Here is a 23,369-nt window from a genome sequence, read left to right on the forward strand (position 1 = left end):
TTTAAAAATAAATAAATTAATAAATCTTTAAAATAAAAAAGGAACTTTAGTACAATTAGTGTGCAGTAGAGAGAAGAAAGAATAGAGTTAAAATACTTTCCAGTGAAACACCCAGAGTGACCCATCCCCTCATGGGTAAACGCCCAGCCAGACAGGGTTGGCCCGAAGCAGAGCCACTGAGGCCCGATGCCTGCCCCAGTCTATGGCACCTGATTTCGGGGAACCAGAGGAAAGGGAAAGAAAGGCCAGCAAGTCTGGAAGAAAAATAGCAAAACAAACGGCAAGTCAAGGTAACAGGTGCCGTCGTCGGCCTCCTGACAGGTCTCTCCCCCGTGTCTCTGTTCCTTCCTTTCCTCCAGCCTTTCCTGGCTCTCCTCCCTGCCCATCTGCACCGCTCCTTAGGGTGGGGCGGGGGGCTGGAGCCTCCCTTCCTCTGGGCATTGCTCTGTCATGTGGCCACAGTTGCGAAGACACACCAGCGAGGGCCCCAGTTGAGGCTGGGGCCGAAGAAACCATCGATGGTGACTCCAACTTACTCAAAACCGTGGGCTGTGTTTTGGAATGCTCCGTGATACTGACATCCTTCAGATGCCTCAAGGATGGTTCTAGATGCTTCTTTAGACCTAAATGGTAAGATTCATCTTTTGTTTTTCTTCCAGCATCATTGAGTTTTCAAACTCAAATAGAAGACTGCAAAGATAAACCGCATCACCAGTGAGAATGCACAAGCTGGAGTGTTCCCATACGGCGCGGTGCTCCTTGCGCTTCAAAGCACCAGCAAATAACAAGAAGGCTTTGTTCCATGCAGACTGTGGTTGTAAAAGGTGGGCAGCGCTTGGGGTGCTGAACTTTTACAAGCTCCCAAGTAACAGCAAGGCTGCTAAAACAATGCTTGCCCAGCAAGGATGTACCTCAGCATCACCCGGGGTGCCCGTGTTTCTAAACCCCAGTTTGAGGCACCATCCTAGCAATTAACCTAGTATTTCTGGGGGTATGCTCAGGATTCAGTATATTTTAAAAGCACCCCAGGTGATTCTAACACACATTCAGAACCACTGGCTTAAAAAGAAAAGGCTCAGCAGGACACGTCAGCCAAGTGTCATCTGGGTGATGCCAACTGAAAGAGAGACAGAGGCAGATAAAAGACATTCCCATTTGCAAGACGAGAGTGAAGACCTGCCTGGCTTGTAAACCATCTGAGTCTTCGCATATGAACCACTGCTCTTGTGTGACATCACGCACCATCTTGGCCCCATGACAAGCTTCCTGGGTCCATGTGCACAAGCTGTTAAAGGACCTGGGTCTTACCGTTCTCATCTGTATGATGGAACTGGCCCTCTACCTGCACGGGTGGTGGAGCCGATCGGTGGTTCTTGTGTTCTAGCGATGGAAGAATAACAGACACACAGGACTGAAGCTCAGGTTTATCGCAAGAGAAACTCCTGCCAGCAGGAGGGGGCCCGTGGGACAAGCCTGTTACTGCTGGGGGTAGGTTTACTTTTATACTTGCTCATGCAGCCTTTCCCCTGCTCTGGTAATTCTCCACTACCCCCCTTTGCCTCATTGCCCCACTTTGCCACCTAGAGGTGTGAAGCTACCATGAGCTACTGGGTGCCTCTCTATGCCTCTCGTGGGTACCGGCCTCTGCCTGCGAACTCTGTGGCCAGCAGCCTTTGCCTCTCAGCTTTCTGCTCCCTCAAGCACCCAGCCTCAGCCTGCTATCTCGTAGCCAGCCCTTGCCAGCCAGCTTGCAGCCAACTCCCGCAGGCCAGCAGCCTGGCCAGCTGGTTCTGCACTTCCTCAGTATGAAAGGCAGTACCCAGTGTGTGAGTTCTCTGCAAAGGCGAGAGAAGCAGAGCCAAGCAAGACACGGCAATTAATAACACCTTCCCCTTGAGCGGGACAAGCTTTTCCAAAGTGGTGCAGACTCTTACATAATGACTGTCAGGACAATTCAGTCCTGAACGCCTGTAGCACACGTTGTGTGATAAACAGACCATGTGCAGCGGATTTTATTTTTCTTATAAATTAATGTTCAAAATATAGTCCTGTGAACAAGGTAAGACAATACTGGAAATAGGTTGGAAAACAGACTGAACAGTATGACTTGCTGAAAATATATTTATGCATTGAAAGTACAGTCTATCAAGGTTTTTATGTGTTCTTTCACCCCGTGGTTGTGATCGCTTATAGTTGATTTAATAACATTTTTCATAACATTTTAAAGAATTAATTTAAAATGAACTTTTACATGGCCATCGCATCTATTTCTTACTTAATTCTCTCTCTCGCTCTCCCCTCTTCGCCAAGGTCTGCCTGTTGAGTAATGAACTTACTGCTATCATTTTCCTTCACTCTGTGAAGGTTATAATTCATGTTTCTTTTGTTAAATAGCCTGAGAATACTTCTCAACACATAACCCCAGGCAGCCATTTCCAATCAATCATAATTGTCATACAAGGTGATATTGATTTTTCTTCCCTGCTCTAGACCCCTTCGTTGGATATTTACCCCTCACCCGAATACAGATGGCTCTATATTTGTCTCTCTGCGTCATTCTCTGCTCTGAGAGATCATTAGATTTGCCCAACTGCTAATTAAATTTCTGGTCCCTTAAGGGTCACTAGGATGGTGACCAACCCATCTGGCTTGTTGGACATTCCCTGGATTTCAAATTGAAAACCTCATATCCTAGAAAGTTACACAGTCCCAGGGAAACTGAGATCTTTGGTCGCTCTGGTTCTTAGTATGAGTCATGTGGATGAGAACAGGCCAAAGCTACTTGCAGGAAGGCAAGTCAGGTAACTGGTCCAAGGTCAAGAGGAACATCTCCAGCTTCTAGTCTGAGAACATCGAGAGTCTGAGTAGCACCCCAGGGCATCCAGGAACCCAGGTACAAGCTGTCTCTGGCCGTTATTCAGGCTGTGACCTCTTCCAAGAGCAGGTACTGATTTCACTGGAGGAACTTGGCCTCTTGGCTCAGAACAACAAATCCTCCGCCAAGTAACTTGCAATGTTTCAACAGGGCACTCCAGATGATCCCAGACTTGCAAATGTGGGATGAGGATGAAGTTCTAGACCCTGGGATGGATCCTCTCGTTCTTTAATGGTGGGTCTTAGCCCTCAGCCATTCCTCTCCTCTATGAATTCAAGGCACCTTTCTTTCCAGAGCACATGTAAGCACCAAAGTGAATGATGATCATCTTCTAAGTTAATGATACTTTCTTGTATTCCATATGCAAAAAGTAAAACCTCTCTGATTTCTTCTTCTGAGAGGCCATTAATAGAAATCTTTAAAAAGACAGTTTCTTAGCACTGGAAATATTAAGCTGTTATTATGGCAAATGAGCTTATTTTTACTTTCAAATGAAAATATAAATAAGTAATAAGTAAATATTAGCAATTTCAGCTCCATAATGAATACGGACAGAATTGGGAGCTGAAAGAGTGTGTGCCTATTAGAGAGGCTGGGAAATTAACATTTGTTGACATTTTACTGCTTTTAGCTTTAATGCAAACTAGAGGCAATTAAGTTATGTTCAACACATTTCCCTTGTAAATATTTTCTGTTTCTCGATATAGTAACCAAGATGTCTTGCAACAGTGGCATATTAGCAGGCCCCAAACTGGGGGGAAGCCTTACCTGTCATCTGCCAGTGTAAAAATAGAAAGCCCTAAATGCATGAATAATTCAGTGTTTCTCTTCTTCTAGTTCTTATCCACATCATGGCTATGCCATCTACCATTCAGGATGCCTTCTGATTTTTTTTTTTTTTTTTTTGTGGGTTTTTTTTTTTTTACAGTTGATCTGTAGGTAAATCTATAAATTTCTACTCAGAAGAACATGAATTATGTGATGCTTGAATGAAATGAAGACAAAAACAAGCTTGAATATTTAAACTTGCAGTGAGTATCCTCAATGATAGATCCTTTCAGACTCCAACTCATTTTTTTCTTTGATATCTACTACTGCTATAAAGTCCCAGTTTATCATATAACATTACAATTTATGGTGTAACCAGCTTGTGTGCTGACTATAAACCCTTCATCAATGCCACCGTAAAGGGTTTATAGTCCATAAATAGGAGAGCAAGACTGTCTTGCCTCCTTGTTTTGCCCAAGACACAGCACTTCAGACATGTCAGCCTAGTTATTTGTTTTACATGCCGGGTGAGTTACAGGAAAATAAGTGGATTCATTGTCTTCCCTCTCTAAAATCCAGAGACAATTCAGGGTCACAGGGGAGATTAACAATGTGATGTTGGCTGGAGAGCTACAAGAGAATACGTCTGTTCTTATTACATCATTAATCTGTAGGTGGGAAATACAAAAGCAAATTTCAAAAATCAAGTAATTAGAGATATGCTTTTTCTTTTGAAATCAACCAGCCACGTCATAACGTCATAACTTAAATTAATGGGATATGCAGTCCCACAGTATTTACTGTCATTCAGTCCCCTGTTTCATGTGCTCCTGGCTCTGTATCAACCCTTTTTTTGGAAAGAGCACTGTGGTTAGCACAGGAAAGAGCTGGGCTCAATTGGGAGCTGCAGTCCTGATGAACGGTGTCATCCCAGGCAAGTTTCAGAAATCTGATCAATGCCTTTCCTCACCTATAAAGTGGAGGTGATAATGTGATGTCATTTAAATGTAAATTTCCTCAGCCCTTATCATTCTTCTAATATGATGATGGTGGTGGTGATGATGATGGTGAAGATGGTGATGGTGATGATGGTGATGACAATGGTGATGATGATTGTGAAGATGATGATGATGGTGGTGATGATGGTGATGATGATTGTGAAGATGATGATGATGGTGGTGATGATGGTGATGATTGTGAAGATGATGATGATGGTGGTGATGATGGTGATGATGATTGTGAAGATGGTGATGATAAAGATGATGGTGGTGGTGGTGATGTGATAATGGTAACAATTGTGATGATGATTTGATAATGATGATAATGAAGACAATAATGATGATGCTGATGGTGATGATCTTGATGATGAGGCTAATGACAATGATAGTGATAACTGTGATGATGATGATAATGGTAGGAGTGATGGTGATGATGTAATGATGACAGTAGGGATTACAATGATGATAATGATTTAGCAACTTTATGTCCTATTTTATACATAATAATAATAATAATGATACTCAGAATTACATAAGTTGTGCCATAAACTAGGTTCTGAAACCAACCCAATTATTCAGCAGTTCAGTATTAATAATGTTATTACATCACCTACTTTTAGAGGATGGTTCAAAAGAATAGTCAATATTCAGACCTTGTTGGCAAGTTGGCTCTTCACTATCTGCATAATAAAGTTTCAACCTCCCTAAATCTTAAGATATTTGTAGAAGTCCCAGAACAGGGTATTTCTTCTTCTATGTATTTGTTTTGCCTTGTTACCTACAAAGTCACTGATCCTGGCATCTCATCCTAGAGCTGACATCCATAATGATATTGATATTTTTTCTGAAGACTGTAAGAACTCCAGGGTGCCTGAGGCTGCAGACCCCTGAGGTTAGAAATCAAGGCTGTTCTCCTCACAGTCCCAAAGCCATGCTGTGGTCCTGACAAAGGTTAAGGCGAATCCCTGCTTGGTTTCCTAGATCCTAAATTAATGCTGCGTTTTTGTCCCAATATCACAATTCCTTGTGCCAACAGTTTCATTGGCTTCTGCACAAAACCTCTCTCATCCTAGCCAGAGACATATTCATAAGGTCATGTCAAGGACAAGACCAGTTCCCCATCGTGTCCCATCTTGGGACTTGAGACAACTTTGCCATGGTCAGCAGCAGTGGGAGTTGAGAGAGCCACCTCAGTGCTGGTGGGAACTTAGAATTTTGTGGGAGCTTTACAGTAATATTCCTGAGCTAACATAAATAAGAAAAAGATGTTTCAGTAAATGGAAAGGTCCAATGAAGTATCCTCACTTCAAGGGAGACTGAAGGAGGGAAAAGGTCCCAACTTTAATTATCGACACATTTGAATATCTTCATTCTGTGCAAGACACAAAGAGGATCAGGTAAGCCCTGAGGGATTTCCAGTCCAAAGCTGGCTAATCTCCAGTTAAACAGGGCCATTATCTCTCACTCCCTGGGAGAAAGTCAAGCAGAACTGATTTGATTAACAGCAGATTAACCTCTCTAACACAGCCATCCTGGGCTTTACACCTGTCACTTTAGTATGACAATTTATATTTATTCAAAAAGCCATGAGACAGTAAATTAAACATTGCCCTAATTAGAAAAGTGTCATATGTTACAGTGGGGAAGCCACCTGATCTAATTTTCCAACAGGCCCTGTGCAAAGAACATGTCACTGTGGCATTAGCAAAAGCCCTATAAACACCAGCACTCCTGGGAGAAGAAAATCCAGACTGCCGGTGCTACATCTTGGCTTTGGAGAGGAGACGGTCACGATTCAATCCAAGCATCATCGATTGTGCCCCTGCAGGGTACCGTGTGCTGGGACTCAGCAAGAACCAGGATGGATCTCAGTTCTTGGTGACCTAGGAACCTAGAGGGAGAGAGTTTTGAACCCATGCTAAGATTAATATTCCATGCTGGGAAAGCAAGAATAAATAAATAAATAAAAGGAAGCACATGACATTAATGCAGTCTTGGGGAAGGTGACAAAGAACATTCTGGAAAGGGATGATGTCAAAAAATGGTAGCTGAACTTCCCAGTGCAGTTTTCTAAGCTTGTTTCTGTTAAGTGTGCACCCTGGAGGGAATTGTCATGTGTATGCTTTCACTTGAGTTAAAGTTTCTGGGAACCTTCGCATATATTGCCCTGTTTACTCCACAACATTCCTAGAATACCTACTAATGCTATCAGGATTTATAGGAAAATGTTTCTCATACATACATGGTCTTCAACCACAGTTTTGGACTCACAACTTCCAAAAGCCTAGAATTTCAGACACATTGCCAATGATAAAGGTGTCTCTTGTTCTGTGATTTTTGGGGAGTTGCCCAAGGATGGGGCCTGATTGCTGGGTTTGCAATTCTAAGGGCTTTGACCTCTAAAGAGAGAAGGGCTAGAAGTTGAGTCAATCACAAGGACCAATGGGTTAACCTGTCCTGCTTAGGTAATGAAGCCCCCTAAAGAGGCAAGAGCTCCTGGGATGGTAATTATGTGAAGATTATCGGCTGTAACTAGTTCCTTGTCTACATCCCCCTAAGGGTTCATGCCTTATTCTTGGATTTGAACTATTTCCCAACTTTTGAGGGATATTTCTAGGGTTAGAAGCTTAGCAAAGAGCAATGTAACAAAAGAGAAATAATATCCTTGCCATTTTGTGTAGAAAACCAAAAAAGAACTTCCCAGGAGGTTACAAGCGTGCAGTAGAAACTGGAGAAAACTTGATAGTCTTTTTGGAATCTCAAGAAAATGCTGAGCTGGACAGTTGTTCATCAGAAAAGTGGGGTTAAAGCAAACAACAGTTATCCTCTGAGAACACCCTAGTGAGGCATTGACTCAAACATCTCTTACTCTTTAATCCAGTGATGCTACTTCTAGGATCCATAAATACGTCATATTCACTGTAGCAATATTTATGATAGAACTAAACCAAGGGAAGTGACATTTTCAAAATAGGTGAATGGTTAAATAAATTATAATATATTCCTGTGATGGGATATTACAGGTCATTAAGATTATGAAAATACATAATACTTATATTTTAAATTGGTGAAAAAATGGTGAAAAAAAGCAATGTAGAGAACTTTATATATGAAGCATAGTAAATCAATTTCATCTTTCATGATGGAAACTGGTTTGAGCTCCAGATTGGAAAAAATTCTGAAGCTTGTCCACATCCAGCCAGAATGATTAGCAATGTCTATGTGGGCTTAAGAAGAGAGAATATCCCACCTGTGCCAGTGATTTGTCATGCCAATTTTATTCAAAATAATTTAACTATGATGCATTCAATATGTATTCATACACATGCATATGTTAATGAAGGAGGGAGGGAAAAGGCTCAGCAAAACCAAAGCAAAACTGTTGATAAGCAGAAAAGCATGATTGTCGACTTGTGTGATAAGATGGGAAAGGATTTCTGAGGCTTCCGTCTTAATTATCGCAGGGATTAGATAAAGGTATGTGGAGATACAAATAGATTATATGCCCCTGGAATGGCTATCACCAAAGAAACAGACAATGGCAAATTTGTTGAGGACACAGAGAAATGGAAATCATCATATGTTGTTGGTGAGAATGTAAAGTGATATTGCAAAATCAGTTTGGCAATTATTAAGAGTTAAGTATAAATATAACCAGATGACCCAGCCATTCCACGCTTCGGTATTTACTATAGGGAAATGAAAATGTGACTAGCACATAAATGTTCTTAACAGTCTAATTTATGGTAACCCCAAGTTGGAAGCATGACATCCCCATGCAGTGGAATATTATTCAGCCATAAAAGGAATGAAGTAGAGTAAGTCCTCTTACTTAGCATCACCACTAGGTTCTTGGAAACTGTGACTTTAAGCAAAATGATGTACAACAAAACTAATTGTATCATAGGCTAATTGATAAAAACAAGAGTCAAATTCTTCCAGGATAGTCCTAATCCCAAAAACATCACCAAATTTCTAAATAAATATCCAAACACTTCTAATATTCAACGATCATTTGTATTCATTCATTTATTCATTCATTCATTTTCCAATGTGCTTATTCCAGTTCAGGTCATGGACAGCTCAGGGAGAATGCACCGGAAGCCCTTCCATCACAGGGTGCATCCTGACACACACACACACACATACAAACACACACACACACTCCAACTAGGACAAGTGCGACATGTCTTTGACTTGCATGTCTTTGGCATATGGGTAGAAACTACCAGAGTCCCCAGGGAAAACCCACACAGACATGGGATTATGTTCAATCTCCCCACAGACAGTAACCCCAGAAGGGATTCTAGCGACAGCAAATGAGAAGATGATATTCAAAGACCTGAGAGGCTAATTTGTGGCATACATGGACTTTCATGACATCATGCAACGTGAAATATGCCAGACACAAAAGACCACATGTATCACATCATTCATTTACATGAAACTCATAAAAGAATCATATGTATAGATGTAGAGAGCAAATGGTTACCCGAGGTTAGAAAGGTATAGAGATTAATTATCAATGAGCACAAAGTATCTTACTGGGCTGAGAAAAATGCTCTGCAGCTAGATTATGGTATAGTTGAACAACCCAGTCATTTACTAAGAATTATTGAATGGTGCACATTTAAATAAAGTTGTTTAAAATGATGAAAATGGAAGGAGGAAGATTGGAAGTTCACAATGCAATAGTATCGGTCACTCTTTATGGTGGTAGCCTTTGGGAAGGTTATTTTCTTCTTCACATTCATGTTTTCCTTGTTTTTATTTGAATATACATTTTTTAATAATCAGGGGAAAACTAACAACACTAGACCCCCACACAACCCCCTGCTGGAATCATTAGATGTCCATTGCAGATGTTAATCTCCTACCCTCTGCTCGATTCCCAGAAGGTGCTAGAATGTATCAAGAAGCCAAGCCCACCTTGCTGTGGGGACTATTCATGCCCACGCAGATGTTGGACATTCTACTACAGCAAACATTTTTCTCCTCTTCTAATAACCAGATGAAGTATTTTCACCTTTCAAATGCTTATTTTCCAAGCTTCCAATTTCCTGGGGCCATGGTCTCCAGGTCTGACACGAAGTAAGCCGTCAAGCTTCCTGTTAGAGAAAATGGTGCAGGGGCCATGTAAGGTCAAGACCGCACCTGCCAGAATCCTCTAGAGTCTCAGAGAAATAACTCTGCTGAGGTTTTCTCGACATCTCAGACTCCCTGTGTTAACATGGTCTGCAGTGTCTGCATGATATTTTATAGCTGTTCTGTAGGTGCAGGTCCTTCCTAATAAGGGCATTTTTTTCTACCTGCATGGGAAAAAAAATGTCACACAATACAGTGGGTTCTCACCCTATTACATTCCTTAGAGAGAGGAGTCAATGTCAATGAAGTTGGTAAAACATAGGACATTGAATAGCTTAGTCAACAAAATCACATGCATTACACCGATCTCTTAGTGTATGCCAGATACTATGCTAAACAGTTTATACACAGTATTTCATTTAACTCTCACTACAGCGCTGTTTTATTACCTATAATGCACTTGGAGGACATGGGCTTGGGGGAAGAGCTGACTCCATTAGCAAGGTTGAAGAGCCTAGGTTAGCATGTAGATCTGATTTAGTCCCAACTCTGCTTTGTTGTTGTCAAGACAAAAGTGCCATTATTGTTTGCACTGGGCTCATAGGCAGGAACTCACCCAACTTAGACATCAGAGGGGAGCAAGATTAGTGAAAATTAACACACAAATGTTCACTGAAATTCCTTTCAGGAAGTGACTCAGAGATAGCAGACGTGTGGCTGACAGACCTAATCCACTGGGATGTGGATTAGGTCAATGTTCTCTGGTGGAAAGTGCTATATCACAGTGTCCAAGGCAAATAAGGGAGAATGTGTGCTAGTGGAGCTGATATTCTGGTTTTAAATGGACCTAAAAGGGACTGGATCATATGTGTGCATGTGACTGTAAAGTGTTCATATCGTAACATGGTTCTTTAGAGTTTTGACTTCTGGGATTTTGTATCCCAATTAATTAATTAACTTGGTCCCTCGCTTCCATCCCTCTCATTTGAAGTATACCAGGTCTCCACTGCCCAAAGGAAGGATCATCAGAGAGAGAAAATATTGGGGTTTAATTCTAGACTTGCCCAGTGCACTTTCTTCTGCTGAAACTAAATTAGATTTCACAAGATTAACAAAAGGGAACGTGGAAAGGAAAAAAAAAAAGATTTCCACTCAATTAAAAAATCATCATGGGATATTCTGTATTTATATAAATTAAAATGTGTATATACAAAACCATCGCATATATTTTCCAAGAAAACATTTAAGTCAAAAGGCATGTGATAATCACATTGTTGGTTAGCTCATGAGAAGAGGAATAGGGTTGGAGGATGGATGAATGGACAGGTGGGTGGGTGAATGGATGGATGGATACATAGGTGGGTGGATGGATGGATGGATGGATGGATGGATGGATGGATGGATGGGTGGATGGATGGATGGATGGATGGATAAATAAATGTGCTAGGAACTGAGAAGAAATATTATTTCCATGCTCGGCAGCTAAGATTTCTTGAAGAGGAGGATACAAAGCAAATTACAATTAGAGGCTGCCATGAGTTTAACAGGTGGGACTCTGCCCTCCGTCCACTTCCTTAGGTCATACTCCCACTTGTGGAAGGAAAAGTCTCAGACAGAGGAAGAGATCTAAAGTCATAGGGAACCTGTACACTATTTTCTCAGTAAAATTCAAGAGGCATTAGGACTCACACAGAGGTTGCTGTGGTGGCTTCATTTGTCATCAGTAGAGTGGAAAAAACACCGGGGTGTGCAGGCAGAAAGCTCCGAGAGAAGGCCACTGAGCTGCCAGGGTCCCCGAGAGGTGAGCAGAAATGCCACAGGCATCTGCTGACCCACCGAGGCATCAACTTTAGGACAGATGAGACACGAAGTGACCTGCAACCTGGGAGCCAGCAGAAGATATTTACCAAGAAACCATTTCTGGCTGGATAGTTACATTAACAGCGAGTCCCTGTCACGGTACGGTGCATCCCAGCAGATTCCAGGGTGAGTGGACAATGATGAGCAAGCAGCAGTTCTCCTGCACTCGAGTGGTATTAAAAGCACTCTCTGCTGTGGGTAGGTAGCCTTTTAGAAACGACCTAGAGGCTGACCCCATAGTTGTCTGAAAGATGCTGCTCTGACTCAGGTTGCCTTAGCTTGATTTGGATGGTTTCTCTTGCAAGATACTTTAGTCTTTTGATGCAAATTAATTTTCATTATTAAAAAAATTAGAATTTACTCACATTCTGCCAATGAATTAGTGTCCACTGACACTATTTAATGATGGTAACTGCGGCATCATTTTCTTTCCAGAAATAGGCTGTCCCAGGATGATCTACCAGATGTGGTTTCTTAGAGGATGCAGCTCAGAAATGAGCCCTATTGAAATAGGGTTTCAGGACCTGGGGTAGGGTGAAGGTTCAGTTCCGAACTGTTGGCATCTCCCCTCAAAGCTTTCTCTCTCCACCCATACATCCTAGGAAGGTGGGGGGCAGGCACCAGCGCTCTCCTACATGTTTTGTCATATTTCCACCTCTGCAGTGGCAGACAAATGGACCAGGGCTGTGTTTTAGTCATCAGAGGGTTTTTTTTTTCCTCTCTGGCTTTCTGCTTTTCACTCTGGTGTACAGGAAGGATAAATAATGTTGGAACATAATAAAAATGTTTTCAGTCCCCTGAAGCTAAGAAAGCATTTTAATGTAGTGAGTGATGTTGCAAGACCTTCTTTATCAAGAAACATGAAGGAAAAGCTTTTCAAATACTGGCTGCATACACAGACCGCTGTGTTAGAGGCACCTCCCCAGAGACGGTCTGGAAGGCCTGCTTGGAAGATGGCGCTCCTGTCCTCACCACAGCCGGGTACTTGGGATGAAAGGACACCAGGCTCCTCCTGAGCTGGCTCTCACTCCCTCTTCCGCCTCATCTCTTGCCACACACAGTACCAGGCAGGCTAATGGAATTTGAGATCCCCAAACAGCCTGTGGCTGCTTTTCTCTCTCTTCCTGGTGCTCCACTCGCCGCCTCTTGTGATTTGTTCCTGCGCTTCAAGACTCATTGCAGATGCGTTCTCCAGGAGGAGTCATCCTCCAGACACTCAGCCAGAGCGACATCATCTTTGGATGCTTTCCAAAGTGGTCCCCTCAACTGCTGTGAGTTTTCTGCTCACAAATACTTTATATTACATTATAATCACATTATTTATCTTAGAAAGATATATATATATATGTAAATTTCCTTAAACACACCCAAATATATGTTTATATATTTATCTTTATAAATTTATCTTTATCTCTCCCTACATAGATCAGAAGCAATCTATGTAAACTAAGAGAAGGTGGGGAAAGAAGTTTTACCTTAAAGTACAACCTCATACTTACCCAAGACAGAAGCACCTCAGCAGAAAATGAAGTTGATTGAGATTATAATGGTCTCTAGGGGGTGAGGGTGGGGGAATGGGGAGATGTTGGTCAAAGGAGACAAACATTTTGGTGTTGAAAAAATAAGCCCTGGATTCCTAGCATACAGCATGGTGTTTATAGCTGATAATAAGGTGCCAGCGGCTTGGAATTTACTGAGAGTGGCTTTGAAGTGCTCTGAACACACACATGTGTGCGTGCTCACACACATGCACACACACATTATAACTTCATGTGTTAAATGGCTGGTGGGGATCCTTTCGCAATATACATACAAGAAATCATCACATTGTACGCTTGAAATATGAACCATTTTCATGTGTCAATCATATCTCAATAAAGCTGGATTTTTTTTTCAAAATTTTATGTTTACTGATGTAATGTAGGTTTATATCTCTGGATCTGCTCTGGCAGTCATAGATTCAAACCTCAACACTTGTGGATTTTCACCCCCTGCCTACCACTGGTGCCCCAAGAATCCTCTACCATGTTCCACTGGGTCCCTCTCTCCTGCCCACTCTCACCCCAACACCCACCCCATCTGGTGGCCTCAGTTTTGTAGTCAGATGTTAAGAGTTTATTATTGGTTTGGTTTTGCCTGTCCCTTTGTTATGTTGCTCTATATTCCACACACAAGTGAGACCATCTGGAAAAAAATTTAAATAAACCAAAAAAAAAATGAAATTGATTCCAAACCAAACTGTTTAATTCTGACAGCAAGTCCAACATTCCAGAAGTCGGGGAGCTCAGAGCTCTAGGTGCCTTCACCTGTCTTAGCAAAAGGAGTGATGTGCCCTTAGCCCCTCAGTTAAATGGGGCCCCACCTTTGTGTCTTTCAATATTGAAATAAAATCATATCCAACTCCCATCCAACACAAGTTAAGAAACCATCTTCTGTCTCTTCTCAATATTTTAAAGAATTCAGAGATAGAATGTCGTGCTTTAAAAAATTACTCTTAAACGTTTCTAATTTAAGCCCAATGTTTTCCATTGTCTATGAAGTCGGGCTGCTGTAAATTCTCCTAACATCAGTGTTTGCTAGGAAATGGGAGGGAGAGAGAATGAGTTTTGAGGTCAACATATGGAATCCCTGGCCAGACACTAGGCGACAGTTCAGCTCACCAAACAGAGCAAGATGTCAAGAAATGGAATGTAATATGGGTACAATGATGGTACAATTGCACCTCCCCTATAGCCAGAAAACTAACACAAAAAGCAAGCACATATACATGTGTAGCACAGTGCTTGAAAAAGTAGACTTAATTCATAATCTATAGGATTAAATCTACAGGATTAAATGGTTATGATTAAATGAATCAATAAATGCGAAGTGTTTAGAACAGTTCCTGAGCATAGCAAGAATTTAATGCACGCCATCTATCGTCATGGTAAGTCAGTGCCGAGCGTTGTGTTGGGTATGAGAAAACTCAAGAAGGAGAAAACATTATTAAGACACAGGGGATAATGGAGTTTTATTTACTATTCTGGTATTTAAAGCTTAGCCTAAAGTGCTATTGATGAAGTGACTCCTGTGTAATGAGAATAATAAATACTAAAAAGATAATGAGCTCAGAACATTCCTCCAAAAAGAGTCAATTGTTTACTCAATGATTTTAAATTGGTTATGTAATTCCTATAGATTATGAATTAAGTCTACTTTTTCAAGCACTGCACTACACATGTATGCGTGCTTGCTTTTTGTGTTGGTTTTCTGGCTTGCTTTGAAGATAATGATAAGTTAGTAATACTTCTTGAATTCAGACTCTTTTTGTGTATTAAGGGGAAGAAATTAGGCAAAATCCAAGTTCATGACTTGAAACATAGTAGGAACTTGGTACCTGCTGTTCATCTTCATGTGGCTGCAACTCCTGCTGCCTCTGGGGATCTGAACTTGAACTTTCCTTGAACTACAGCTACTGGATCAGAATCTACTGGATCAGAAACCTACTCTCTGTGATTTTCAAATCCTCCTGGTGATATAGAGGCACACTTCTGGGGAACTGATACTGGGAAGTATTGATTGTTGAGCTGGAGGAGAAAGGAGTGCCACAAATAACAGGAAAGGGCTGTCACCCAAGCTCCAACTTGGGTCTACCCAAGTTCCTGGTATCACCAGGAGCATCAAGGTACATACCAACCATGAAATCTTGTATGTCATGATTGTGTTAGGAAAATAAAGCAATTCTAGTGTGATTTCAAATTATGAAACTAACACCATGTATTGTAAAAACAAACAAAAAAACATAAAAATGAACAAAAAATTCAAAAGGAAATAATGTCTAAATCCTGCTAAGTGATTTAAAATAGTTTGCTTTGGTTTCTCTCCTGTCAGTTTTAACTCTAATTCTATATGTGGGTTTACTATAAATGATGAGATCAAATTGTAATTTGTTTCCTACTCTGCCTTACACGTTTCTGCTGGCTCATCATTCTTCAAATCATTTAAAGACAACTTTGAAAAGGGATTTATATACAAAATACAAACATTCATGAGTTTGACAAATACATACATGCTTATAGTCACATCACAATCAGCATCTAAGTGTTTTTATAACCACAAACATTAAGATCTTCTCAGTAACACCTCCATTCCCACCCTCACTTCAGGCATTGGGTGATCTGCTTTCTGTTAATAGGTACTATGTTTGTCTTTTTCAGAGTTTCATATAAATGTCTTTCATTTGTCTTTTGTGTTTTGCTTTTTTCACTCAGCACAAAATTTTGATATTTTGTCAGCAGTCCATTCCATTATTATGGCTGTATAGTATTCCATTGCTTGGATATGCAATTTTTTACCTATTTAGTTATTTATGGGCCCTTGAGTTATTCCTAGCTTTAAGGTTTTGCAAATGAGCACACCTAATGTATATGTGTGAACACATTTTCATTCTTATGGATGAATTTCTAGGAGTAGAATTGTTGGATCATATGGTAACTTTATGTTTAATCACATAAGAAGCCTCAAAAATGTTTATTTTTTGAATATTGAACCACTATACATCCCCTGGGAGTCCAATTGCTCCATATCTTTGCCCACAGTTGGTATCATTAGGGTATTTTTTTTTTCAATTTTTGTCATTCTAATTGCTATGAATGGTATCTTACTGTGGTTTGATATTACATTTTCTTGTTAGCTCATACTGGTGACCATTTTTCTGGCATTGATTGGTCATTTTTAGATCTTTGTTGGTGAAGTGACATTTCAAAACTTTGATAATGTTTTATAGGGTTACTAATCTTTTAGTGAATAGTAGAGCTGATATACACATGTGTGCATATGTAGTATATATAAAACACAAAAGTATGAGGCATATGTATCAGTCTTACTAGCCAATAAACAAACATAAATATTTCAAATTTATTGAAATACATTCCCTCAGTTTGTAGTTAACCTTTTCATTCTCTTAGCAGTGTCTATTAAAGAGAAAGTTTTAACTTTGATGAACTCCAATTTATCTTTGTTTTTCACCAATGGTTCAAGCTTTTCATGTCCTAAGAAATTTTGTCTACCCTAAAGCCATAAGAAAACTGCCCTATCTTTTCTTTTAGAAAGTTTATAGAAAACATAAATAAGGGATCAGGAAAAAGACTAATTATAACAAAGTGAAAATCAAAAGCAACAAGCAACTATAAACCAGAGACACACTACAGAGGGGGAGAAGGGAGTAGGATCAAAAAAAAGGGAGGTGGGAATTGTACAGGAATGATAACCAAGATGAAAAAGCATACATTGTACAAAAATGGAAAATGATGTAAAAATATATAAAATAAAAATAAATAAATAAAAGAAAGTTTATAGTGTTACCCTTTAGATGTTGCTGTATGATCCATTTTTATTTTATATTTGTATCACATGAAGTTCACTTTTTTTTAATGGATATCTGGTTGATCCAGTAACATTTATGGAAAGTATTATCCTTTTTCACACTGAATTACCTTTGCATATTTGTTGAAAATCAATTGATTCACACTATATTTATGGGCTTTCTTCTGGTTCCATTGACCTGCATACTTATTTTATGCAAGCTTCTATCCTATTTTTATTTCCGTTCACTGCCTCAATTTTTATAGTTTAATGAGAAGTCTATATAGTGTAAGCCCTCTAACTCTGTTCTTTCTTAAATTGTTTAGGTTATCCTGATTCCTTGGAATCCTTTAGACCTGTCTTTCTAACTAACCAGCTACAGGCAGGAGATGCCCATGACCTCCTCCTTGGACATTACAAATCAGGTCTAGATTGTTCCTGTTCTTCTGGCTGGCTGGAAATCAAGCAGTAGGTATATTTTTTTTAATATTTAAAGTTTTGTTTACATTATGATTTTGAGTCCCATGAAAATTTTAAGGTACTAAAACACATTCTAAACAGGGTGCCTGAAATGTATTCTAAAATCTCCTTTCTGAAATTTTACCTTCTAAAATGTATATTCTAGACACTTGGGTAAATTTTTTTTGTTGTTGTTTAAAAAACTCCTAAGAATGCAGCTATTATGACTACCATGTGATTGTAATTCGGTATTGATCTATGTAATGTCAAAATCGAAATAGATGACAGCATTATTGATATATCACTTCAGGAGAGAAGCGTGTGTGTATAGGACTCCTAGGTGTTCTTTAAAGGCATGTATGAAAAGGATCCCCTAGGGAGCTAATGATTTTATAAGACATATTTTATTCTGAAGCATGGCTCCCCTAAATGGGAATGCTACCATTATTCTCATATCAAGAGAAAAGAGTAGAGGTTTTGTTTTAAAATGTTATGATAATACACGGTCTATGCTAGAAGAAAAAAAAAAATCCAGGAGATAAAAATTAGCAGAAGACTGACCAACCTACTGAGTTTGTTCAAGACTGACCCAATTTTAGTACCGAACATCACACATTCAGGGGTATCCCCTAGACCTGGCCAAATGAGGCAATTTTTTACCAATTGTGCATATTCCAGAAAACCCCTCAATCACTGGCAAGTGAGGACAGGTGGTCACTCTGTCCTTTGAGAAAATGAGGTCTAGAGAACCTCAAATGAATGTCTTTAAGATCAGCATTTCTACACAGTAGAATCACTCTTTGTGTCCATGGTTTGGTCTCATTTAATCACAGTCGCTTATGATGTGGACATTATGATTCTACCCTCTGGGTGCGTATTCATTCCCTGCCCTGAAATGAAAACCCAGACATTGATCCAAGCTGGGGGAGTTCCCAACCTCCCTGGGAATTTAACTACTACCTTTGGAAAAAGAAATTCACTCTGTCCTTTGGGGCTCCAAGTTTTGACATCAGCCCCATGCTCTTTGAGGCTGACTTCAGTTCTTGATGGAAGCCCATTTAAAATACAAAAGGAGAAAGTCTGGACAGAGAGACCGGGAAGAGAGGATAGGGGAGAGGGAAGAGGAGAAGAGAAATTGATGAAAGTTCTCTCAACTCCATAGAGTTAGTAATATCCCTGCATTTCCAACTTGTCCCTCTGGTTGAGGTCATTGCTTGCAGCTAAATGGAGTCGACATTGTTTTTCTCTTAAAGACAGTATTTCCGGACCAACGCACTCTTGAGTGGGAAGCTTCAGCCATCTATATCCCCAATCGCTCATGTCTCGTAAGTACAACTTAAAGATGGCGGACACACTCTCAGGCACACTTGTTCACAACCTCTTAACCTATCCACATTGACTTAATCTATGGAATTAAGAATCAAAATGACTTAGGGATGCTGGGAGCAGCTGTCAATACCTGACAGGAGCACAGAGAATGGCCTGGCTTCCCAGCCTCACCAGTCTTCTGCCTCTCCCACAGAGAAGGGCTCTTCTCTGTGGTCTCCCTTTCTCTCTGAGTGGAGTTTTGGCAGGAGTCTCTCCAACTTGTTTGTTTTTGAGATTTATCGTTTTGCCTGAGTAAGCATGAAACAGAAGGAAACTCTCTCAAGGTGAAAAATCACCTTTAAATTTTCCACATAGGGAGCCACGTCTTGGTGCTTGGGTTGGTAACAAGAAGGCTAAGCCAGGGGCACCCCCAAGGTCCAGATAGACACCACAAGCGGGGCTGCCTTCAGACAGACATCTCTCCCTCATGCTTCCACTTCCTTTCCAACTTACCCTGTTCTTGTCTTTTTTTTTTCCCATCAAGGTCTAAATGACTTTGAAAGCCTTTGGATAAACAGATATCCGCTGCTATGCCAATTTGTGCTGTTCTTTCCTATTGATTTAGCTGGTAATTTATTTCTTTATTTCTGACACATTTCACTTACATTCCCAGGTAAGGGCGAAGTGCCGAAGCTACAGAAAACTGTAATTAAATAATCGGGCGACTGGCAGGCTGGGAGAGGCTGGGAGGCTGCTGTTTGTTATCACCTCCAGCAAGGCATCCCTCGGGAGACAGATGGGCGTGGTGAGCTATGGCAGAGTCAAGTGCTGATGGGCATGGGAAGGCTTTACTTTTGTAAATAGTAATCAAAGTGGGTTTTCATGCTGAATGATGGCAGTTCCTTCCAAGTGCCATGAAATGCTATATCATTAGCCCGTGCATGACTGATTCACTCGGCTGGGAGCTGGGAGAAGTAGGCCCACTGTGTCATCCAGAGGAAAGTCTTTAATGAGATGATCGGATGTGTGGACTGCGCACTGTGCAATATTTTTCTCCCCGGCTCAATCCATATTAAGTCAATAGCCCGCTGAAACCCAGGGTTTGTTGCGTTTTTCCAATTTAGTGACTGTCAATGTCTCTGAAAGTGCTGATTCCATCAAACCATCCCTCTCCCACACAGATTTCAATAACTGGGAAGGAGAAATTCCATTAGCTGGTGAGGGTGCTTTAAACAAACAGCATGGCTTCCCTCTTCATCCACTGACCTCTGATCAGCTGGCCTCTCGTCGGGGAGGATATCAACTCGGAAATCACCTTCCTTGCCAACACCATGCTGGGGCATTTATTTACTCATGAAACTGGCATGGAATAATTGATGGAGTTGGCGACTGATGAAGTGCAAGAACCACAGGGGAACGGGTTCCCTTAGAGAGTCCAAGTCGGGTCAGTAACCTTTCAGTTCAGGGGCCACATAGCATGTGTCTCCTGCGCTGGGCAGTCACTTTAGTGAGCTGCATATTCTTTTTGTTGTTGAGGTTTCAAAATCCTTTAGACACGTGGGACAAATTTCTCAGCTCCTGCAACACAAGAAAACTCTAGTTGGTCTGCTTCGAGCACTATCTGGTTTCCACTTGAGGCCCAGACCTTCATCTTGGAATGGCGACAAAGCTACACTTAATATATCTTAGATGTGAAATGAGTCAACACAAAGATGGGTGAAAAGCAGGTGCTCCCTAAACGTTTGCTTTGGTCCTGCTGCACGTGTTCGTTTGCCAGATTGATTACTTTTGCTTCTTCTCTATTAGAAGGTGTGTGTTTTGAAGTCAGAGGATCTGTATCACTGTGCTATCATAGACATAGAACATGAACTCAGTCTGTGTTTGGGGAAATAAAGGACAGTGGCCGATGCCAGATACTTTCATTTTTTCCTTGAAAAGAAAAACATTGATTTATGAAAAAAGAGAGAGATTGAAGCTTCAGTTGACCTAGCAGATAGCAAGATGGCTTATATTAGAATGGTTCTAAAATCCCCCTTTACTGAATTTCTTTACATACAGAAATCACTCATCTCTTCTCATATTTGATTCACGTTGAGAACTGTCTGGGGCTGCAGGGGAAGGGACTTCTGGAATTGCATGTGCTGGACCTGCTTCTCAGATATGCCAATCTTTTTCCTAGTGCCTGGGACAGAGGTTTTTAGCTGTCAACAGAATAGAATAAAACAGTTACTACTCATCGATACCTAAACATCTTAAAACTAATGATCAATAAATCTGAGTAAGGGAGATTGGGGGTTAGCTGAGTACTGAAATTCCCATAGCTGCTGTGGAGCTCTGTGACCATCCAGCTGCTATCAATTTGGAGGATGAATCCAGCCATTAGCATTCACATTCCTCAGTTCAGAGCAACCTCAATGGGAAAGAATAAGGCCAGAAGGAACCTTCTGCCTCCATCGGGGACCTGCGCTGCAGTGAGGTAAGATGAATAGAGTTTTGGGGTTACTCATGTTTCTCATCTGAAATACTTATCGAACAAGAGTGATCATAGATAAAAATATATAACACAAATCAATGGTTAATCCTCATTATAGCCCTATGTGTTAGGTACGGTCATTACTCCGAGTTGGTACGTGAGAACACTGATTATAGAGGTGTAAAGTGATACACCGATGGATATAGTCGCTAATAAGCTGTAGCTATTGTTGCTACAATTTTAGCATCTTGGGACAACATCTGCTGCAGGATCTCTCAGCTTTTGGAGAAATCAGGGGCCCTTCTGTCCATGGAATCCCAACTGCTTTGACCTGAATTTGCAATCCTGGACCCCAGGGTCTTGCTCAGCCTCCTCGGCCACTGTGTTCACTGTGTTCAGTGTCATCCAGAGAGGGGAGGGATGTGGTGCTGGAGCTCGCCCCTCGGCTGCTCCCTGGTTCCAGGTGGAAACATGTTTATTTAATGACAAGTGATTTGATAACAATGAAGTCTAGTCACCAAGACAGTTAACGGGAACGGAGATGTGCTATTGATTCGAACCTTGCCCTAAATGGCACTTTGTGTTGTTAGAGGAGAAAATTAAAAATCAAAACATGGGCAAGATATTTAATTAAGAGCAATCCTTTTGCATAAATATGCTGTAATGAATGTCCTGCCGGCCACACACTTGTGTTTTCAGTTACCCGCTGCCAACCGACTGCCCAAATGCAGCCAATTCTCGGGAGGTTCTCACCTGCTTTGGGGTCGCAAACCTAGGCTTAAATGCTGAGGTGGGGGGTGGCATTCAGGCGCAACTCAGATCTATAAGCAAAGTTGCTATTGTGGGGAAGATGAACTTTGGAGGTCAAGTTCGGAGACTGATCTAAATTTCAGGCAAATTCTTCATGTACTTTCATCTGTAAGATGCAACAAGTATTAGTTGCCTTATGGGATGACTTGAATGAATGTCATTTTAAACTCTTGTCAAAAGCAGAGACTCAGTCGCTGGTGGCTATTGTTCTCATCGTAGTAAGTACGACATTAAACAGTAGCTTGAAAAATAACATCTACTGGTAAGGCGACCTGTGAACCAGAGTGTCCTGCTTATTGTGTGATCTGTTTTGTAATATGATTTGTTTTGTTTTGTTTTAAAGATTTATTTATTTATGCATACAAGAGCTGGGGTGCAGGCCAGAGATGTGGGCTTGGGGGGTGTAAGAGGGTTCACCAGAGACAGAGTGGGGAGCAGAACAGGTGGATCTACTGAAATCCACTGCTGAGGGGAGCAGCGGGGAGACAGGAGAGGTCTGCTGCGCCGTGTGGGTCAGCTCCCTGGCTGGGGATCGAACTCAAGTTGCAGAAGCTGCAGATTGCTTCCTAGTGCTGAGACTTAACCCCTTGCACCACCAGGGAGGCCCCTGTTTTGTAATATGATTTGACAGATGCCAACTTACACTCATCAACTTCCCTCATCAATTGAATCCTCTTGAAATTCTGTCTCAGCCCCTCATTAGGGAGCACATCTCACCGGCACAGAAGTTTCTCCTTCTGAGTTCTAACCTAGGAGGCTACAACAGAATCGTCTGTGTATGAGAGTATGAGAGTCTCGGAGGTGACGTGTAGTGTCCCTTTCATTAAACATGTTTGGGAGACCAGGCACTGGGCTGTGCGAAGAGGCTAAGACAAACCTTGAAGATGAGGCGTGGATGGAAGCATGAATGAATGATGTGTGGGCGCAGGGACTCAGTGGCAGAAAGAGGGTGACTTCTCATAGACAAGTGCGCTTTGCACAGTTGGGTGCCCTGTTCGCATTTTAGGTCCTACGGCCAATTTGGATGACGTATGGCTCCCCTGGCCTGAACTCAACTAAATCAGAGTTCTCCATTGGGCTCATTCCATGTGCTGGGCCAACGCACACTTGGAGCAAGAGACCCCGGGTTTGCTGCTGTGATGTGCCAGAGGACAGGATTACACCCTAGGAAGGCAGACGACTGGATGCCAGGGGCTAGGACAGCATTAACAAAAAGCCCCAGTTACCAGGTAATGAGAGATCCCCGAACAAGCTGCAGCAGCAATGCAGCCATAATAGAATTTCAATGAGATAAAGTCCACTTTCTGTCCAAGTTTAGCCACTCAGGGAGGAAACAATTACCTTGTGAAAATGGAGCACTCTCCTATATTATCCCTTCATTAAAATATTC

The 23,369-nt window shown here is 41.3% G+C and overlaps 1 long non-coding RNA gene across 15 annotated transcripts in view; it reads left to right on the forward strand.

The window, feature by feature from the left end:
• Positions 1 to 19,489, forward strand: part of LOC119241951 (uncharacterized) — a 38,909-nt gene extending 19,420 nt beyond the window's left edge. For 10 of the 15 annotated variants that reach the window (XR_008551265.1, XR_008551264.1, XR_005124409.2 and 7 more), the window contains 4 exons: positions 660 to 1,488; positions 3,026 to 3,176; positions 3,804 to 3,906; positions 6,313 to 6,612. This is a non-coding gene — a long non-coding RNA (uncharacterized LOC119241951). Of the gene's footprint in view, positions 1 to 659; positions 1,489 to 3,025; positions 3,177 to 3,803; positions 3,907 to 5,952; positions 6,039 to 6,312; positions 6,613 to 17,255; positions 17,402 to 18,641; positions 18,714 to 19,369 lie in introns of those variants that run through there. The other 5 variants (XR_008551268.1, XR_005124412.2, XR_005124411.2 and 2 more) reach the window with 5 other exon arrangements.
• Positions 19,490 to 23,369: the final 3,880 nt, after the last annotated feature.

This window comes from Talpa occidentalis, unplaced genomic scaffold (genome assembly GCF_014898055.3).
Source record: "Talpa occidentalis isolate TD23 unplaced genomic scaffold, MPIMG_talOcc4v2.1 talOcc4.12, whole genome shotgun sequence".
NCBI lineage: Eukaryota > Metazoa > Chordata > Mammalia > Eulipotyphla > Talpidae > Talpa > Talpa occidentalis.